Source organism: Anomalospiza imberbis, chromosome 1, assembly GCF_031753505.1.
Source record: "Anomalospiza imberbis isolate Cuckoo-Finch-1a 21T00152 chromosome 1, ASM3175350v1, whole genome shotgun sequence".
NCBI classification, from domain to species: domain Eukaryota; kingdom Metazoa; phylum Chordata; class Aves; order Passeriformes; family Viduidae; genus Anomalospiza; species Anomalospiza imberbis.
In genome coordinates, this window is record NC_089681.1 from 141,788,212 (window position 1) to 141,809,155 (window position 20,944).

Sequence of the window (20,944 nt, forward strand, 5' to 3'; positions counted from 1 at the left end):
ACACTGTTAGTTCAAACCAGAAACACACCCCAGTCCTTTCAGTATGAGGAATGCCTTGTATTCCCATCAAAGGGACCAGCAGGGTCTGCAGCTCCCATCACCATGGCAGAGGTCAAAGGAGGAAATGCTTCCTTTAAAATAGAATGCTGTCAAAACTCAAAACTGAATGGTAGAACCTCCCACTGGGACAAGAGAAAAAGCAGCATTGTGGCACTCCTGTGCTCACTCAGAATAACCATCTGCTGGGAAGGGCAAAGGGAAATGGAGGCTCTTCCATGGCACCTTTGCTTGGCAGGAAAGCGGGAACCAGTGGCTGCGTCCCCCTTTGTCCTTTTTCTGTGCCACATGCTGCTTCCTTTGATGCCACAGAAGAAGAGCAGAAACGTCTCAGTACACCTCCACTTCTGTTCGAGAAAAGCCCATTTAGCCTGGCAGCCGGGAGCAATTTCTATAGGAAGTACAAATTGGTGCTTTCCTGATAGAAAACATTCAAATAAAGGAAGATATGCACAGTGCAGGGCTTATCAGCGAAGGCTGCTGTGCTTCACAGCACCAGCCACTGCTGCCAAGCCCAGAGAGGAGCAGAATTAATTAGAAAGAGTCTTCAGAGAGGTGAGATCCTTGGTAAAAAGAGAGGTTCTCCTCTTCAAGCCGAATGAATCAGCTGGGAGGTGCTTCTCGCTGGGAGGAGACACCAGGTTCCCCTGCCGGCACCAAGATCTCTCCTGTCTCAGGACAAGCTGGGCTCACCAGGACGAGAGCTCACTGCAAAGGGAAAGGACTGGGAAAGAACTTCGTTTGTGGGCTTTCACTTTCCCACCCTGGAAGTGAGGGGGCATTCCCTTTTCCCCGAGGTGGTGAAAACCAGAGAGCAGAGCAAGCGGAGTTCCTTTTCTTTTAAATTAAGCATTGCTTTAACGTTAGAGGGAGCGAGAGGCTCTGCCGCATTGCTGCAGGGAGGGGAGGATCTCTGAGCAGACTGAGCAGTGGAGCTTGGTTTGATCTTGCCGGGTGCCAGACTTTTTGTTAACTGCCTTGATCTCCTTGTGATGGAAGAGGGTGTTTCTCCTGACACTGCTTTATAACCTCTTGTCTCTACTTCTGTTTGTTCCACATCCCCCCCACTGCAACCCCTTCAGGAAGGATGTGCTGAGAGCTTGCCCAGCCAGATGAGTGCAACAAGGAGTAGCCGCTACAAGGGGTTTACACAGAGAGAAGCCGTGGTGACTTCACCAGCTGAATGGTGCAATAGTGCTTACATGGACTGCTGTTGGCAGCCTGAGCCATACACCACAGACCCTGGCACAAAACCTAAATATCTTCACTCTGAGCCCAGTCTGATGAAGTCAATAAAAGTATTTAATCTTTCCAGTTTAGTACAAAATTCAACTTACTTTACCTTGGCTCCTTATTTGTCTTGTAGCATGATACTAAGAGCAGACAGAGCAGCTGTACTTCACCAGAGGAGCACCATGGCTGAGCTCAGCTGTGTACAAGTGTGTACAGCTCCAGTGATGTGATGTTACACAAGCCACATCAGCAGCTGCATCCCTGTGTGCCTCCAAGGAGTATCACCTCCCTCATGCCTCAGCAGTGGGCTTCACCCTGCCCTCTGCAGACACTGCCATCAGAAGGGAGCTATTAAAACTCATGAGGTTGATCAGCAGGAAGACTCAAAAAGCAAGGCCAGGAGCTTTCCTCTGCCAGGCAATGTGAAGTGAAACTTCTGCCCATCAACGATTTGAGCAGCTGGATTCCCACAGTGGCTCTGAGAGCTGGAATACTGCAAAGTACTGCAGATGGGCAAGTCTGTCTCAGTTTACACTCTTGTTTCTTTCACTCAGTGCCTAGACACAACTGTGACAAAGAAGGAAAAGATCTTCAGCATGAACCAAAAGTTAGGAGTGAGAAGTAATTACCCCATGGCAGACAGGAGCATCCCTCTCTAAGGCTGATATCCCTCCATTGACACTGTTAAATAAATCACTGCCACAATTCCTCTCAGCTGTCCTTACCCTGTGGCACTCGGGGTTATGGCCAGAACTTCACCAAGCTGAAATGCCCCCCTAGTTTGAGGGGTTTTATATTTTAAAGCTGTTTTTTCCGTCTCAGTTTGGCACCCAGCAGTGATAAATTCAGAAACGCTTCTGGGAAGGCAGCCAGTGCTGTCAAAACCCAAGAAAAATCAATCTTCACCAAAGAAATAAATTAAACTCTGTCACTATCTATCAATATTTGCCTCTGACTCCAAACAACAATTATATAAAAAAGAATAATTTGCTTTAAATATGGAGAAGAAGGGAACTACACACAGAGATGTTTTGGAGAAAAAGAGATCTTTTACAGCACAGAGCTATTCCCAACATAGTATATGATCTCCTCATAATGGGCACTGCAGGAACAAACACAGTCTTAAAGAAATATAGTACTGCCACCTTCAAAGACTTTCCACCTATAGAAATAGTCCTCTCTTTTTTTATCTGTGCTGCATTTATACAAATTTCACACTGACTTTATAGCCTAAATTAAGGGGAAATGTAGCACATGCCACTTATCTAGGACAGCGTCACCATTGGGGCAGTAGTTAGTGAGCTGGCACAGCTGCACACCCGTGAGCAGCATGGATTCATCTCTGGGAAAACAGACCCAGCCAAGTGTCCATGAGCAACTGCTGAACATAAAGACACTACTTCTGGCTCAGGAAGTCCCTGAGCTGCACATTGCTGGAGGCTGGGCCATAGTATATTCAATTCAGGAAGGCAAAGCTGGATGTTTTCTTGTTCTCACAAGCTCTTCTGGAAATCTGCTATGAAACAGTAAAAGAGGCAGCATGCAAGGCTGGACAGAGCTTTGGTCCGACCCAGGCTGCCCATGCTCAAGTTCCTCACAGAGAGACTGCACCTGAATGGGTGTTCACTCCTGTACCACCCATGGGATGCTGTGCTTTACACATGCACCCAGCTCCTGAGGGCAACCCACTGGCTGTTCATATTTGCATGTTTAAATTACATTTACCCCATTAAAATATATATCCAAATTATTTCAAACCTTCTTTCTTTTATACAATTTGGTTTCATCCCTCACCTGTTGCCCAAACTGAGAAAAACAGAAGATATGTCACCATATCTATACATTCTTCTTCTTCTTTTTTTTTTTTTTTCTTCAGCTGGACCTTTCTCTCATTTTTAATGGAAGAGGGGAGTCTTGTTTGGGGTTTTTGTTGTGCTTGTTGTTGTTTGGTTTTTTTACTTGTTGAAAACTCTGATGTCCTCTGGCTTCTCTTGTGTCACTGTGCTCCTCAGCTGTGTCTGTCCATGGCTATGATAAAGTGTTGGGGGCCACAGGTGCCCATGAATGGATGTTTATTGGGGCTTAACAAAAGAGGGTTGAGTCTGAAGCCCAAATGTGAGCTGTATATAAGATCTGCCTCTGTAGCCCTTATACTGGAGCTACAGATGAACATACAAAGGAAATGGGGAGCACAGATCCTCTTTAACTATTTAACTATTTAATTATTTGGTTAATAGGATAACCAAATAATTATCCTATTCCTGGAACAAGTATAAATGCACCACTGGGCTTTTATATTATTTCTCCCTAGGAACCAGATATTCCTTTGATACCAGTCAACACTCCAGCTGTCAGGAAAGAGAGGGATGACGAAGGAACTGGTAGAGGTCTCATATCTCACACCTGTAAAAGGTTCTGGCTTCTGTGAATTTCTTCCATACAGAATATCTGACAATACACAGCCTGAGGTAATCTTCATCCCCTCTCTGTATTTTGTGGCACCAGCATTTTCAGTATGATGGATTTCTGTAACACTAGTCAGCATTACATCCAGGGCTGCTCCCTGTCGGGTTGTATAGTCAGGGTGGGAGTGCAGGTATATTACTCCTGTTCCTCCCAGCCTCCTGTTTACTGTGTTTTCATGGTTTAGTGGGAAGTCTGTATATAAAAATAAATAATTGCTCACTGTCCAAAAATAGGTCAAGTAAACCTCTGGGCGTGCATTAGAGAGAGGCGGCTTTAAAGCACTGACTAAAAGTGATGAGGCTCCAAGCTCATGTAGTTGTAATTCTTGATGCAAGTAATGGTGACAGTAATTATAATCACAGTCCTTCAAACGCAGCTAGGTCTCCAGGCTAGCCTGCCAGTGTGCTCAGTCACTGGGCCAGTTTCCATGCAGAATATTTATTCAAATTTTACCATGAAAGTGCACAGTGTCCTCTGACCTGCCCACACCCCTCCCGAGGCGAGCCTCCCTGGCGGGGGGACGCTGGTTCCTCTATGCTGAGAGGGGAATTGTTCCGTTCAAAAAAATGAATGTTGGGCAGGCTTAGGGAACACAAACTGGCTCAATTCCTAATCCAGCTGCTTTCCTTTATTACTGGACTGTAGGTGTTACCCCCTGCATCAGCGAGCTTTTCAGCCGTGTTATTCCAGCTCTCCTTCTGGCGCTGAATGCGCAGGGCCGATCCCAGCAGCGCACACCAGGAATGGCCCCTTAAGAAGCAGCACCGCCCACAGCCCCAGCGCCCACAGCCCACCACGCACCCTCCTGCGGTGCTGAGGGACGCTGTCACCACCGGCCCACGAGCAGCAAAACCCGACCGACGACAGGGGCAGAGTGGTGGCCGCCAGTGCTGTGACAGACAGGGCAGAGGCTGGGGGGGCTCGCTCGGCGGCTCCGGGCGCCGCTGCAGCGCGCACAAAGCCGCGGCCGCTCCAGGGACAGGAGCGCCCGGCCCGGCCGCCGCAGCCGCGCGCGGTGAGCTCCGAGGGATCGGCCACCAGGAGGAGCCAGCGTAGTTTGTTTCCGGGCTAATTGAGGCAGGAGCTTTCCGGTCGCACCATTAGTGTGAAGCGGGTGGAGCAGGGGGAGATGCTATCTGACTTCTGCCTCCTTTTCCCCGCGAGCACCTCGCAGACAGGTTTTGTTTTAGAACCTGCATTCTCTGAGGGCAACGCTTCCCAGCGTCCCGAGCCAGGGTGCCTCAGTCCTTGGGTACAGACCTTGCTCCGGGGTGTTTGTCACACGCGGTGATGACCACGCGCAGCCAGTTCAGAGCTAGCGCTGGGGGATGGATCAAAGCCACCTAAATGAAGGTGTCTCCGCCTTTTCCTTTCTGTAGTCAAAGAAAAATCGCGTGCCTAAATCCAGGCTTGGCTTAACCTCTTTTCCTTCATACACACCCAAATAAAATTAATATGGAATTGTAGTATATAAGAACAGGATACTGTTATTTTTAACATCTTGGCCATTTTGGAGATGGGTTTTTTCATTTTAGGAGCTACCAGAAACCACCTGAGCAGCAGAATGTGAACAACAGGGGTTTGCCTATTTGTAGATTCAGTCAACAGAGTTTTTGGGGTCCAGTCATTCCTCTGTCTCCTTTAAACTGTTGGTTGAAGAAGGAAAAAATCCATAGCACCAGTGAAGACAATTTCCCTGCCTCCTGCTCCTTGCCAGCTAGAGTCAGTTTTCTTGGCTGCGGGAGCATCGTTAGAGCAGGGATGGCTCTGGTCCCCCAGCTGCACTTCTGGTGTTTGCTCTGAGTCCTGTGCTGGTGCACTGCTCCTCTGTGAGCACTCATGGGACTTCCACCACAGATCTCAGCTTTGGAGAATAATCAGGTTTCTAGCAGTTTAATTGTTTTCAGGTTTTGAGCTCGTGTGGGAAAACAAGTGTGAGTAAGAACTTGATGCAAGCTGAGTTGCACGCAAGCTGGTAGGGTGCCCACAGCTCTGGCCATGTGTGGCCTTGGGCACCAAGGAGTGGCCAGAACTTCCTCATCCTCATCCAGAGCCTTCAGCACTTTCTGAAACAACATGACTTCGGTATGTGCTTTACAGAGTGAGAGAATCTGTTTATTTTTAAGTATTTCACTCTAGGAATTTTTTTGATATTTTTCATTCTCAAAATGTGTTTTGTGACACTGTGGAGTCAGCTGCAGTGATTCAAATGCTGAGGAACAAGAGAATATATGACTCCATGGGATTATTTTTAGATGCTGCATTGCATTAATTTTTTTAAGACAAATATGCCACTTGTGGTTTAAGGAGGCCTAAACTTCAGACAGCTTAAATCTGGGATACTGTGTGGAAATGCTGCTGTTGGGAAGCTCTTCCATATGTCTGTTACTGGAAAGCTCTCTTCTGTAGTTCTGCTATTGGCCACTCTTAGGAAGGATATCCTAGAGCCCCTAGTGACCATTTACAAGCATTTGTGTATCAAGAAAATAATCCTATAAGGAACCTCCTGAATGACTGGACAGGCTGGTCCCTTAAGCCTATTTTTATTGTGCTCTAATTCTCTTTAATGAGAGTTCTGCATTGGGAAATCACACAGAACCTAAATTCAAAACAGAACTGACCAGCCACAGATCTCAAATGAGATGGCTTCCAGTAGCTGGGAAGCTACACCTGGGATGGTCGTACCCTGGCTCTCCGTAGTGGGTGGAGGGCTTGCAGAGCAGAGAAGCCTCTGACCAGAAACCTGCCTAAATCCAGCATTGAATCTTACACCGTTTTCCTGGGTCTTGATTTGTGAGGAGGTGGAAAAAGAAGCTCTGTGATTAAGTGCAAGCAGAAGACAGATTTTGCAGAGATTGCACATTCAGTTCTTGGCTGTGTGTGGTGCCCCAGATCCCTGGGAGGGGAGCAGGAACAGCCCCAGCCCTGGGCACCTCCCTGGGGGTGGGGTCAGACTGAGGCCAGACCAGGACATCAGCCCTAACACCTGCAGGCCCTCACTGCTGCTGCTGTGGCATCCCCCATCTTTTCATAGCTGCCAGGATTTTATTACTAAAGTTGGTGCATCTACTCTATTTCACAGTGGCAACAATGACATTAAAATATATATATATACATGTATATCATTATTTGTATAAATGCATAAAAATTTAGATGGCTTCTATATCACAGCAGAGGTGATCTGAGTTATCAATATCATATGCCTTAAAAATACTACTCTGAGGACATGTAGGTAAACAGCTGGGGTCATTCTGTGCAGTGCAAGGCTTATCCCCAAAGCATCACCTTGGTGCTGGAGCTCCATCCTGGCCCAGCCAAGGAGAACCACTGTGGCAAGCACATTTCTCTCTCTCTCAGGATTTTTCATAGAGGTGCACAGAGAGAAAGAAAGATAAAACAATTTCTATTTATGTTCCTTGTTTTTCCCATGTGGAATGTGTTTGGAGAATTGTTTACCTGGGGTGATTGCTTGATTGGATTCTGGTGAGGATTGTTTGAGCCTGATGGCCAATCCAATCCACCTGTGTCTGGACTCTTGCGAGGAGGGTCACGAGTTGTTAGTATTTAGATATGGTAGCTAGAAAAGTAGGTTTGTAGTTTTAGTATCTTCCTTTATATAGTATATTAAAGTATTATAGCATAGTTATAATAAAGAAATCATTCAGCCTTCTGAACTGGAGTTGGACATTATCATTTCTTCCCACTGGGTTCACCTGCATTTTACAATAAACCACTACTGCTGTCTTTGAAAGAAAGAACAAGATTCCATCAACTCTCAGCTGAGAGAACCCCGTGCCCTTCCCTAATCATGCTATCTTAATCATATTGCCCTCTTCACCTTCTCCAATGCTGCAGAGGTTTTAATGAACTAAAGTGGTGTCAAGTGAATAGTAAATTAAATGTTCAGCTTGCTCAGGTTTAAAATATGCAAGTGCTTATTATTTGAAAGCTTTGTGCAGGAGTAATCATTAAATGAAACACAGTGTGGCTTTGGTCTATTGTGCTGAGTTGCAAAAGTAGGTTTGTCCCTCTGCAAACAGTGTGTCACTCACTTAGGGCCACTTCCCTGTATTAAAGACACCCTTATGGTGCACCTATAGGATAAGAGAGAAATCCTCCTGGCTTTACAGTGAATGGGGGAAGGATTCCATTAGACTGAGTCATCTTTACAAGCCCTGCTGATGGCCCTGATAGGAATCTCCGAGGAGAAGCAGGACAATGAGATACAAAGTGACACCATTTGCTCCCGCCCTGGAGTACTCCTGTGTGGCTGCGGCTACATTGCACAGACTCACAATTTACAAAGTCCCTGTTGCAGGCCACTTCTGACACATATTCCCCTGGGGATGCAGGGTGCTCCAGCACAGCTGGTAGCTGGGTGCCAGTTTTGGATATTCCTGGCAAACATTGTGGGCGAGGGGGTGGCCCCTGGCCCAAAGCAGCCCATAGTCTGCAGCTGTCAGGATCACACACACTGTCCCAGCAGAGACTTCCATCATCTGCTTCTTCCTGCGTGGATGCCATGATGTCCAATCCCTGGCTGGGCTTGCTCATGCAAAGGCTCAGCAGGTGTCCAGTGCTTGGCCGAGTTGTGCTTTACTAAGAGCCATTCTCTGTTTTCTCTTAGACCACAGCTTTAAAACAAATACTTTATTTGTGATCCAAGAGGTTTTGGTGATGGAGTATGAACATCAGGGTCTTCCTGATCCCAGCACAGAGGGGACACAGTGTGGGACCGCTGTGTCTTTGACCCAAACACCTTCTTCTATGTTGTCCATCACTCAGGTTCCCTCAGACTTCTCATATTTATGGATATTTTTGCCATTCATCTACCAGCTAATAGAGAAGCCTGGTCTGCCTGGTCTCAACACCTGCTGCCTTTGAGAAAGTGATACACAGCTTTGAGAGCTCTGCTGCTGAAGTTCTGACAGTCTCAAAAATAGAATAAAGATTATATAATAATTAAAATTAAAATACAATCATTTAAAATAGTCCTTTTCAACAAATTAACATTCTTTTGTCAATGGAAGATATTTATCTTAAGCAATTACCCTGTTTTCCTAGTGACAGACTTTTGGTGACCTTTATACTACAAGTGAATTATGCAAATTGGTATTTTCATTAAACATTAAATAACTCCCTTGGGAGGAAAAAATGTTACTTACTGTATATTGGCTATTAAAGTCTAATGATATGATTTACCACAACTTTGTTTTCTACCTCCAAGGGCTCCAGAGGAGAAGGGATTAAATCGTGGTTTGGAATTTGAGGCTTAGACATGTGTAGACAGAACAAATGAAATAAAAACACAAAAGCAAAACAAATACCAGTTACTTCATCCTGTGCTCCAACTTTATGTTCTCTCTAGCAGAGCATCAGTAAAATAAATGCCTCCAATCCCACACTTTGCAGCTCCCCGTGCACCTTGGAACCACCAGGTAGCCTTCCCATTAACACAGCCTCCTTGCCCTCATCAACCCATGCTCCAAAACAACTCATCAGCATCCCTCAAACTCAATCCTTGCCTTGTTGTCCTGCTTTCAGCCTTTCACAGGGACCACACATGCTCCCAAAAACAGCCTTGAGCCACTTGGGCTGCATCAGGCCCAGGGACGACAAAATGTGGGTAAGCAATGCCTACAGGAAAATCAAATTCACCTGAGGCACAGAGGTGATGGGGATGCTGGAGAGCACAGTTCCTGCACAGTGGAAGTGGCAAAAGTTTATTGCATTATGTCCAAAGTCATTAGGAATGAGGCAGCAAGACCGGCTTTGTGAATAAGAATGACTCTGTTTATTTTCAGTGATACAAAATGGCCCTTGGTAACAGCATAAGTTGTGTAGAAAGTGAAGCACTCTGTTAGTGGCACAGTAGAAAGGTTTAGTCCTTAAGCATTGCTGCTCCCACAGATTTCTACAGCTTAAATGTCTTTTTGGAAACTTTCACCATTGCATTAAAAGGGATCTCAGTAGGAGTGCACTTTATTAAAGATAACTCAAAATATTAGCTCATTATTTGGTGTTTTGTGCTGAAGATAAACCAGTGAATACATTTCTCTGAAATGTCTCTGTTTGTACAGTCATGGCCTCATCCACAATGAGCAAATTGGGGTGCCCATGTATGTGTGCAATGTACATTAACACTCGAGAGTTATTTTAACTTGCTTTTCAGAATATTAAAGTATTAACAGTCTGAACAGCAGATGCCAGTGCAACAGCCTTAGAAAGCACATTCAATAGTTATGTACTTTTATTTTGAAACAGCAAAGTTTGCTGGTCCATTAAACTACCATTAATATGTCCTTTATAAATAAATAAACAAACACACCACACATTATTTTAATGACTTAACACCTCTCTAGTGGGCTCTAGGAAAATGTAACTTTTAAAAATCTGTAACAGTTACAATAACCCACCAATAACAAAGTTTATTTTAAATGTACCAGGCTGCCAGTCCAGAGGTGCTGTTATGTGCAGCCCCTTTGGAAGACTGAGCAAAGCTGAATTTAAAGGAGAAATACTAAAGCTTTGGTCATGAAGAAGAAGAAGAGTGTTTATATCACAGCAGGATCCAGACTGCTTAATTTAGGGAAACTCTTGTCGACCATACATCTCTGAATAATCATCAGCCATTTAAGTTAATCTACATTATCACTTGTTTTCCTTTTAGAGCAAATGGAAAGGGATAATTGCTCAGTGGTGATTAGGGAATTGTGTTAGGAGAAGAGGAAAATTTAATGTTCTGGTCTCTTCCCCCAGGGCAGGTTTCCTCAGGTCTCCCTCAGTCTCACAGAGTGGTCCAGAGACAAGATTATTGCAGAAGAGCTCACCATCACCTTGACATTCAAGTGCCTGTTTGAAGACAAAAACTAGTGGAGAAGACACCATTTTCATTGGGTACTCCGTTGTGATCTCACCTGCAGGTGTTGTTAAAATAGTATTCATTGCTAATAAAGCTTTAAGTCTTAATTTTTTCTGTGTTGCTCTTGTTGCTGTTAGATTAAACAACTCTTAGTTTACAGTGTTTTGTTCCTCTGATAATGCTTATATGCTACATTCAAACTGACTCTCAAAGCAAGGATAAACTAAACAGATCCCTGTGAATCTCAGAATATTGAAGTAGTTCGTAAGAAAGGATCGAATGATGCATAAGAAAATCATGTATCTGTCATTAAAAAAAGACAAAATGTAAAACTGAGTTTTTCCACATTTCTAGTTTATTCAGAATTAAGTTTGGTTTATTACTATTATTACTGCCACTATTACTGTTGTTGTTTTTCTAGTTGAACATACACATTCAGTTTCTTGATTGATTCTATCACTCAAACCTGCAAAAGCTCATTCCAGAATAAATATATTCTAGAAAATATTATTCAGTCTAGAAATGCTAAAAAGTAGTTGTTAAATACAAGAAAAAAAAAGTGTTTTCCAGATAAATGTTAATACATTATATCTTCATATAATGAAATAGTATTTCAAATAAATAAGATTGCTTTTTCCTAAATAACCTCATTTAAATTTTGCTTTCAAGCAAAGCTATATTAATCCTTTGTTGTTATTATGTGTCCAAAATTCTTGCTAGAGACAGAAGGTTCCCATCAGTGCTTGGCACTTTGTCACAACACAGACTTGGTGTAAATTTAAATATGCAGAGAGGACCTTGGCAGTGGCTGCAGTGTTCTGATAGCACAGCCAAGTTTCAGGTGGTCTGATTTCCAGGGAAACAGGCTGGCTCTACTACAGTACTCCCTCCATCTCCAGTGTGTGGAGCACATCTCTATCCTTCCACGTCATGTTGTGGGAAGCTCTCTTTGGAACTTTGATTCCAAGATCAAGGCAGTCAATTGCTCAGATTCAAAACAGAGAATTCATTTTAAATTTAAGTAATGACTTAAATTTCTACGGTTCAAGCATCTTTCTGGAAACTTCTGACATTGCATTAAAAGAAATGTCAATAGGAATATATTTTATTTAAGATATTCCACTATCTGTACTGAGAAAAACAAGGGTATTCAGGCTTCTGGGAAATACCACAAGGAAGCTACAGCAATTGCTCTTGAATAACAATTGATTTAAGTAATTTTAACTTTAGAGACCACCTGGCTGTCCCTAGGGCTCATCCTTCTCTGCTTGGCCTAGTGACAGATGCTTTCCAGCACTGAGAGTCCCTTTGGTGTCTGTGCTAAAACATCAGTGGGATCCAGGCTGTGTCACCCCTGTCCTGCCACCGTGGGAACTGCTAAAGGGTGGATGTTGCCCAAAAAGCCAGCAGGACCAGCTCCACTTTGAGTGACAGTAGAAAGAAAGAGGCAAAACCCAAACAATGTGTAAATGAGCTACCGTGCACACGGGCCTGACTGTGCCCCTGGTTAGGCAACTGCAGTTGTTGAACAAATGTAATCTGACAGCAGGGCTTTACCCCAGATCATCATGTGTGCACTGGAGTGCTTGGGTGTTTTTTGACCTGGTGCTGGGATTCTGCAAGCTAAAGCTACCAACCACAGCCTTGCAGAGAAGGATTATTTAAGGTGAACAGGCCACTGAGGATACCCTGACATGTTCTGTGCTGCAGATGAAAAAGCAAAATTGCTTCTGTTCACCCCATGAGATATCCAGGGCTTGATTCAGTTTCCTAAAGACCAGCATGTCCTGTCACTCGAGGTACCTCTGGACACATGAGAAACACATGGAATGACAAGGGTTTGAAATGGACCTTAAAGACCATCTAGTCCCAAGCCCCCCTGCCATGGGCAGGGACACCTCCCACTAGACCAGGTTGCTCAAGGCCTTTTCCAATCCTGCCTTAAACACTGGGGTTGGGACATCCAAAACCTCCCTGGGCAAACCATTTATTCCATTGTCTAACCACATTTAATATCTAACCTAATTTTCTCCTCTTTCAATTTGTACTCATTACTCTTTGTCCTATTGCTGCAGTTCCTGATCAAGAGTCCCTCTCCAGCTTCCCAGTAGATCCTCTTCAGATACTGGAAGGTTGCTCTGAGGTCTCCACAGAACCTTTTCCTCTCCAGGCTGAGCAGCCTCACCTTTGTCAGCCAGTCTTCATGGGAGAGGTGCTCCCGCTCTCTTATCAACTCTATGACCCTCCCTCCTCTGGATTTACTCCAACAGTTCCATGTCCTTCTGCTGCTGGGGACACCAGAACTGCTCACAATACTCCAGGTGGGATCTCACAAAAGCAGAATCTCCTCCTTCAAAATGACACAGAATCATAATAGACACAGGTCCTTCTGAAGTGACATCTGAAGAGCAGGTCAGATATGCCAGGTTATCCCAAAGGGTGTGGATTATATCCACCTGCTTGGCTGGTGAATTGTCAGACAGCCAGTTCAGCTGCATCACTCCCATTGAATTTTGCTGGTGAGGGGACACGATGCAGCTGCCGTCACATAAATGTGTGAAGCCATTTGAGATGCTCTGGAATAGCTGCCTTGAGTTACTGATTCAGGTGAGTGTAGGCCTTCTATGGACTCCAGAAATGTTGACTGGAAGGGATCTCAAGAGGTCACACAGTCCAGTCTGAACATCCCAAGCCACAACTCATGGCCACTGTCTCCTGTTTCATTAGCTGATGCCAGTGAAGCTGAGAGGAAGAGCAATGAATCTCCTCCAACACCACTTCTCCCTGGAGCAATGGCACGACAGCACAACCTCCAGCAGACAGACTGTGAAGTACTCCCTCATTCTTTTAGAACAGAGAACATTTTATGTTGTGTAAACTTTTTTTTTGATGTGGTAAAAGACAGTTAGCTGAGGCATAACACATACAATTATTTAAGCTATGCTTAAAAACTGCACCTACAGTAACCATAAACCTCACAAACTGCTGCCCTCCCTTCAGCTTTGCCAGAAAGATTAAGGATTTATTCTGTGATATTTTCCTTCTGTACCTATTACAACTCCCTGGAGACCAATGACATGAACTCCCCATGCTGCTGGAAATCACATAGACTGTCACAGAGTCAGTGCTGCACATGCCTAAGAACATAAAAGTGGCCACAGAGAGCAGGTCAAGATCCATCTGGTGCAGTATTTCACCTCTGATATGTGGCCAAAAGGAGATGCCTAGGGGAAAATTTGCTGAATGCAGAAAAATAACAAATAGCAGTATTTTCTCAGAATAAACACTCAGTCTGCCATCACTCATGGCCTGGGAACTCCCTGAGCCAGAGGAGATAATTTTGGATTTAACACTAACACATTTTTCTCTCTGGACAGTTTATACTTAAATCCATGCACGTGTAAATACCTTTGATGCAGGCTGGTCTGAGCTGAAAAGTGTGATCTTGCAAGTCCCTGCCAAACCACTCAGAGTAATCTCTCGATCATTCCAGATGAACATTGAACCAGGAAGCACACCCAGATGTTACAGTTCAAAGCTCTAGGAAAAATGCAACCAGTAGCACATTCTTTGAACCCTGCCTCATATCTACTCAATGTACATTTGTAGATATCGAGGCCAGAATGAATCTGTAGATCTGACTGGCACTACAAAAGATAGCTGTATCCAATTATTGCCCCCATTATTTGAAGAGTGGAGTCAGCTTGCAGATTAGAACCCTCTAACACGGGATTTGATACCTGAGCTCAGTACCTAAATGTGTGTCCTTTTGGGGTCTTGACTGTGGGGTGAACTCCGTGTGACTGATACAATCAGCTCCCAGAATGACACCTGCAGCAGCCTGAAGTTCATACTTCACTGCCAGTGTTTTTATGACTGGGTATTACGTCAGCCTGAAGTTTCAAACTCTACGGTTATTAACTTTTGAAAGACTGCTTTCCAAAGGGTTAATGAGTCATATCACTAGCTGATAGAAATGCCAATTAACAGGGATCAGCTGTAGAATAATTAGATGCAGAATGTGAGCATTAGGTATGCACAGAAGTTACAAAACCAAAGAGGATAGCGTAAAATTGCAGTTTCTAGGGAGCCGAATCTCTAGAAACCCTTAGTCAAATTTCCCAAATTTGGATCCCTTTCCTCCACTTACACAACAAATGGCACTTTTCAATATAATTCAGATTACATTACATATTTAAAAATATTTAGGTCCTTAATAAGGCATTCAATTTCATTGTACCACAGAATCACTCAACAGAAAATGATTTAATGAATACATCTGGAAAATGCATGTATTTTAGTGGCTGACAACATCCACAGTCACCTAGCAACATATTTGTGACAGTGACCTGGCAAATTGTTGAATGACATTTTTAACTGCTTATCCACTGTGCTGAATAGGTTTTTCTCGTTTCAGTCAGATTTGGCATTAGATTGCACAAGTGAGGAAAAAAAAAAAAAGAATTGTGTATATAAATGTATTGAGAGTGAATATTAGAAAAGGCATTGATTTTGGAAAAGTATTCTTGTGATTTCAATGAAGCAATGCCGAGAAGTTTTTCACACTCTCCTTTGCCTTGGTTGCTTAAACTGTGTCAGGTATGTAGATTATCTAATTTTAAGTCTATCAAGGACACAAGAAATCTATTAAAACATAGACTGGTTTTGAATGTATTTCCTGTGCCTTAGAGAACAGTATTTATTGCTTGTATTTTAGCTAAATAATGTTATAATGAAGCATATTTGCATGTCACATGATCTATTTATAGATAACTGTTAATATATCTGGATAGAAAGTGTGACTTTTTGCATGCTTTTATGCTGCATCTCTTTAACCTCTCCATATCACTTATAGAATAAATTAAGTGATGCACTAATCCCGGAAACAGGCATATGAAAAGTTCACAGGTTACCATTCCTTCCGAGAATTAGCTATAGCAGGCCTGTGACTTTCATCCCAAACACAGGGAAATGACCTTTCATCACCATACAACATAATTTTTATGTTGTATGTAAATAATAATTTTACAACATAGCTTTTTATGGCCTGTGAGTTTGTTTCTTCATAGCCTTTCTACAGTGAGCTCAGCAGCAGCAGAGATAAAACTTCCATAAGCACATTGTTCCTCTTTCCTGCTGACAGTACACAACATCTGATGCACAGTTTCAGTTCAGCTCACGGGCAGCTGTATCACTGAATACCTATGTCCACCAGCTCACTGGGCAGGGGGGATTCAGCTCCCCCCAGACCAGACACCAGCACTGATCAGCCAGCATGTGCTTTAGGTCTACTGCCAGTAGTGATTGAACTTCCATTGACTAGAGTGAGTTCAGTCACTTGTGCAGTCTGTAGGGGAAAGAATAATGAGTGCTGAATAATGCATGAATAATGAATTCATATCCCTCCCTTGGTCTCTTTTAAGTTTTACACAACACACAAGCAGGCAAATGTCCCTTCCTGGTTAATGTCTTAAGGGATTATTAAACCACAAGTTCCAGGTTGGCTCAATGCACGTTTCAACCTACTGCCATTTGTGCATGATCATTCCTTCCTTATTGGAACAAACCTCACCCTTGGAAAATTATGTATGAACATAAAGAGACTGCAAAGGGAAAAACTACTCACAGGACCTACTTGCTGCTTAGTGGCAGTGAGTGTAAAGCAGAGGTGAGTAGTTGGATGCTCTAGAAACCATTGTGAGAAATTTGGATGGACTCCCCCCAGATGGATTTGGATTTTAAAAAAGTTGCTTGTGAATAGCAGGTCATTCCAATGGTTAGAATTCTCCTCTAGCATTATAATTGATTCTGTGCCTGTATTTTCTGAACTTAGAAAGACCAAATTTTGGTTCACATTTGTACTGCATGTAGAAAATATATAAATGGGGATAATTATAGTGAATGTGTGCACAGGAATCAGGGCCTTACTAAGGCACTAGGTGGGCATTAGATGGGAGATTGCAGCACTCAATAAACACGCAGCTGAAATTTTGGGTATATCCCAATTAACTGCTGTTACTCTACACTTTATTTCATAAACCTGCATTCATGAGTGGAAAAAGCCTGTCCTGAAAGTAGTCACTGCTTAATACCTCTATCATTTCTCTTTACAACCATGCTGCTGCTGTAATGCCCATAAAATGACCTGACAATGGTTAGGCAGCTGGTGTCATCTGATTGAGCCTCATTAAACTAATTATAAATGTCTCACCAGTGTCTTCTACTTCTCTGTCGTCAGCTGGGCCAGAGTCTTCTTTTGTCTCTGGAACTTCTTCAGGGCAGGAACTAACTTCTGGGAAAAATATCCTGCCTTGCACAACAGGACCTTGACCTTTGACTTAAATCTCTGGATATTGCAGCTTATTGTCTGAGAACACAAACAGCCTGAGTATGCCTGGACAAAAGCTTCTGGTAAGAGAAAAGAACACAGAAAAGAGGTCCTTCCTATGTGTTTGAAACCAGCCATGCAAAAAAACAGCCATGTAAAGGATCTATGAACATGCAAGACTGTACTGCTGCTGTTCACTGACATTTTTGGCTGAATTTATCAAAAAGACAGGAAATCTTTACCCAATAAAGTTAAAATTCACCTAGAAGACAGGCTTATTGTCCTTCTACAAAATGAAGAAATCGATGAGGAGGATATTCCAGACAACTCCTCTCTAATTTTGGTGTTTTCCATCCACATATCTTGACCTGTCTAGCAACACCCTCGCCTACTTCCCCCTCCCTGCCACCCTTTCCCCCTCCAGCACTGCTCATACACTTTCAGGTGTATATTGGCCATGGTAACTTTTGCCCCTCCACGTACAAAAATCACCAGAAGGATTCCTTGGCATCCTCTTGCAACAGCTCAGTGGCTTCCAGCATTCCATCTCCCATGGGAGGCCTGGGCTACAGCTCTTCAGGAGCACACTATCCCAGTATGATCCTCGAAAGGATGCTGTGCTGTGCTGCCATGAGCAAGGCAGTGTGGAGGAGCGGGCAGCTGCACAACCTGCCTGCGCATCAGGGGCTTTGCAGCAGTGACAGGTGACATCCTGCAGGGCTGTGACTGAAAGGACAGGCACCAAACCACACCACAGCTAAGAGGCACTAATAGCACCTGTAGCACCAGTAGTGCTTCCTGTCATACCAGTCCCAGGCAGCATGCTGAGTGTGGCTGCACTTTGAGGCACCGTGAAGGCATGGTTCCTCCCTCCCGCGCCCCTCTGGGGGAACACAAAACTGCCCTTCCCTCCAACCCTTCCTGCTTCCTCACCAGCAGCATCCCTCCCTTTCTTGAACACACGGGAGGAATCAGAGGAGCCCAAAATGGTCCTGGGTCAGGATGACTGATGGGTTTGAGTCCCCACATGAGGAAGTGGAGGGGGACAGAAGGTGAGTGGTTCCTCCTGTCCCCATGGCATCCTGTACTGTGGCTTCCCATGGTGAAGCCTCCAAGAAATAAACTGTGTCCCAGCAAGATGAGATTAGCTGCTGAGTGCAGGGTTTGGTAAGGAAAGAGAGCTTTCCATCTATGCCCTCAGCCCCAAAAGCTTACTAGCCTTTGTTGTGATGCGTATCCCTATAGTTACAGATGCATGAATGTACACCTGCAATGCTGGCAGCAACTGTGTGCTGCTACCACATTCAACAACAAACAGGATGAGCACAGGCACAGTGACAGTGGAACAATGTCCTGGCTCTTCAGAGCTGCTGCTTGACAACACAAAACACATGTGCACCAAATCTGCCCTTAGTTCTGTTCTGCAGAGGATTTTACACACCTCTCTGGGTCTGGAGCAAAACCTGAGACAGAAAAACCCAAAGAACTAAACATTACCAAACTCTGAGAGATCCAGATGAATTTGTCCAGCCCAGAAAAACACAAATCCAATATTTTGTGAATTTTGGGTCTGGAGATCAAGTTAGAGCTGTACTTCATGGCTTGGTCCCACCTTTAATATAGAGAAAAATATTTCAGCCCTTTAAGCAATTCTTTTTTTGCCTTGCATGACTGCCTTTCTGATTTCAGGATTTCAGTGATGACTAAAGACATGGTTGTTACTGACTTGACCTCTCCCAGTGGAGGCATCTTCTTACCTACGTGTTTCTTTGGGAGGCAATTATTTTCTTCCTGCTTCTGAGGTTTGCAATTTTGGAGCTAGTGCTTTCTTTCAAGCTCCCACAACCCTCTCAGGAGCCTCTCCAGGTAAAAGCAAATGTTATCTCCAAGGGGTACTGAGGCTTTTATTACATCCTGACTTCATTTCTGCAATTCGTTATTTGCTGATCTGCCTCCCATTTCCCTGAGGCATTTGCAGCTCACATTGAACTTCACTGTTGAAACCTGGATTTCTGAGCATTTTGCTTATTTCCTGGGAGAACTACTCTGATTTCATCCTGGTAAAGTGTCAGTTTCAGGTTGAAATTAATTTTCTACTTGCCAGCTTTCAGAGGTGCTTTCCTCTTCTTATAATGTTATTTTCCTATTACTTCCTTTGCAGCTTTGTCCCTTTGAGTTGCTTTTCATCTCCTTCTGTTAGAGTCAGTTTCACTGGTGAACCTCCAGAAAACTGCCAAAGCCCCAGACTCTGTGCGGGCCTCAGAGTGAGGTGCCCTCACCTGCCAGTTCAAGTCACCCAAAACGGGACTTTGTAAAGGGGGACTGACCAGGACTGACTCCAGCCTCACCTTCAATTCTTCTGAAAGGTTCTTCTTGCCTTTTCCCTCTTTTCCCTTTTTGTCTGTGATGGACACCCGTACAAAAGCCAAGCACAGGGTTTACTTGCCACATGGCTAGTAAGATAGACAAATTCAGCTTCAGTTGTCTCCAAAGACAAATATACACATAATACACCTTGAAAGATATAAATGCTAAGTCCATCTAGCATTTATATCCAGCTGGAGAACCTAAGAACGCTCACTAGAGAAGACACTCTTTGCCTGTGGTTGCACACTGAGATTTGCTACAAGCTAATGAGCAAAGTTTAAAAATCCCTTTAACACGGGAGGTTCCTCTGTAAGCTACATGCATGATAAGGTCAACCTTGCTTCCAATTCCACCTCCTCTACACAAGTCCTCTCAAACTGCAAAGGTAAAAGACCATATATTTTGGCTTCTCTAGAGGAATAGTCAGGTGCCACAAAACTTGTGTTGCTTGTCTCACCCCTCAGCTGGGAAGGTGGATGCATTTGGTGGTGACCCATGGCTGGGACATCCTCCCAGTCAGTGACCAAGGCTGCTCTGAAACGCCTTCTACTCTGCTACAGTAAGTGAATGGGGATGGAAAGTCAGCTGTGCCCTACTTTTTGTGCTTGCTGAGTTCACTTCAGCAGTGCTCACGGATGATTTATCTTCTGGAAGGCATTCAAGCAGCCCAGCTATGTCTGTTCTCACACGTCTCTGCCTGAGAAGCCGAGTAACTCCTCTGGCTTGGAGCCACATCCACCCTGCCCCTGCTGAACAACCTGGGGCATATGGCATTGCCAGTGCAGCTCAGGGGGGCTGTTCCAGACTGTGGCACCAGCACTGGGCACGGGTTCCAGAGTGCTGAGCATGCCACAAAACCTAGACAGAGGCGGTGGAAGGGAGAAGGAAATCCCAGGATGCCATTCCTTAAGCGGCCATACCCACACCATCCCTCAAAGAGGCTTGAAGGGTTTGCAGCCGCTGCCCAGAAATGTGGCCCAGGGTATCCAGACCTGCTGTCTGCTCCAGCTTGCTAGAATGCTATATATGAGCATTTGGAAACCACAAGAGTTTGCTTCTGACTCTACAGGCATCTGCTTCCCTAGCACAGATCAAACGCAGCGGGCACTGCCTGCGCCTCCCCAGTGCAGACCCGTCCATGGCCTGGCTCACCTGGCTTTGCTGTCACACCCATGAACTCAGTCCCTCAGCACTGCACCAGCGTCCACCTCTGCCACCATCTCCTGATAAACCTTGCCTGCCTCTCCCTTGCAGAACCCCAGACAGCTGATTTTGCTCCTCCTGTCTAGTCCTTGTTGCCAGCACTGCTGAGTTCTGCCTTTTCCCATACTTGCTACACAAATAAAAGGGCAGCCTGTCCATGGAGACCACACTGAGCACAGACCTAAAGAACAGTGAGGATCATGGCACACCACAAACACCTACCCTGGCATGCCCTGACAGACAAGGGAGAAGCTATGCAAGATAATAATTCTGCATCAGCAGGATTCCTTAGCTGCTTTTCCAGGTTTTGTAACATTTGGTTGGTTTAGGGTAGACAGTGAAAGTCTGATTTCAAAAGCTGGCTGGATTTCACAGGAAAGCACTTTCACAATCAGGTCTTTTGAACCGTGCTTTCCCATTTCAATGGC

General features: G+C 44.4%; 2 long non-coding RNA genes across 5 annotated transcripts; one reads left to right on the plus strand and one right to left on the minus strand.

The window, feature by feature from the left end:
* Positions 1-9,182: 9,182 nt before the first annotated feature.
* On the plus strand, positions 9,183-10,725 carry LOC137463053 (uncharacterized). Its single transcript, XR_010993837.1, has 2 exons — positions 9,183-9,382; positions 10,516-10,725. It is a non-coding gene; the product is annotated as an uncharacterized lncRNA (long non-coding RNA).
* A 2,738-nt stretch (positions 10,726-13,463) lies between these two features.
* Positions 13,464-20,431, minus strand: LOC137463058 (uncharacterized). Of its 4 annotated transcripts, none has more exons than XR_010993843.1 (3): positions 19,274-20,431; positions 16,830-17,026; positions 13,464-14,158 (listed from the first exon to the last, which is right to left on the minus strand). It is a non-coding gene; the product is annotated as an uncharacterized lncRNA (long non-coding RNA). The 4 variants fall into 4 exon arrangements; XR_010993841.1 differs by having other exon boundaries at positions 17,880-20,431; XR_010993842.1 differs by lacking the exon at positions 19,274-20,431 and adding an exon at positions 17,430-17,795.
* Between the last annotated feature and the right edge of the window lie 513 nt (positions 20,432-20,944).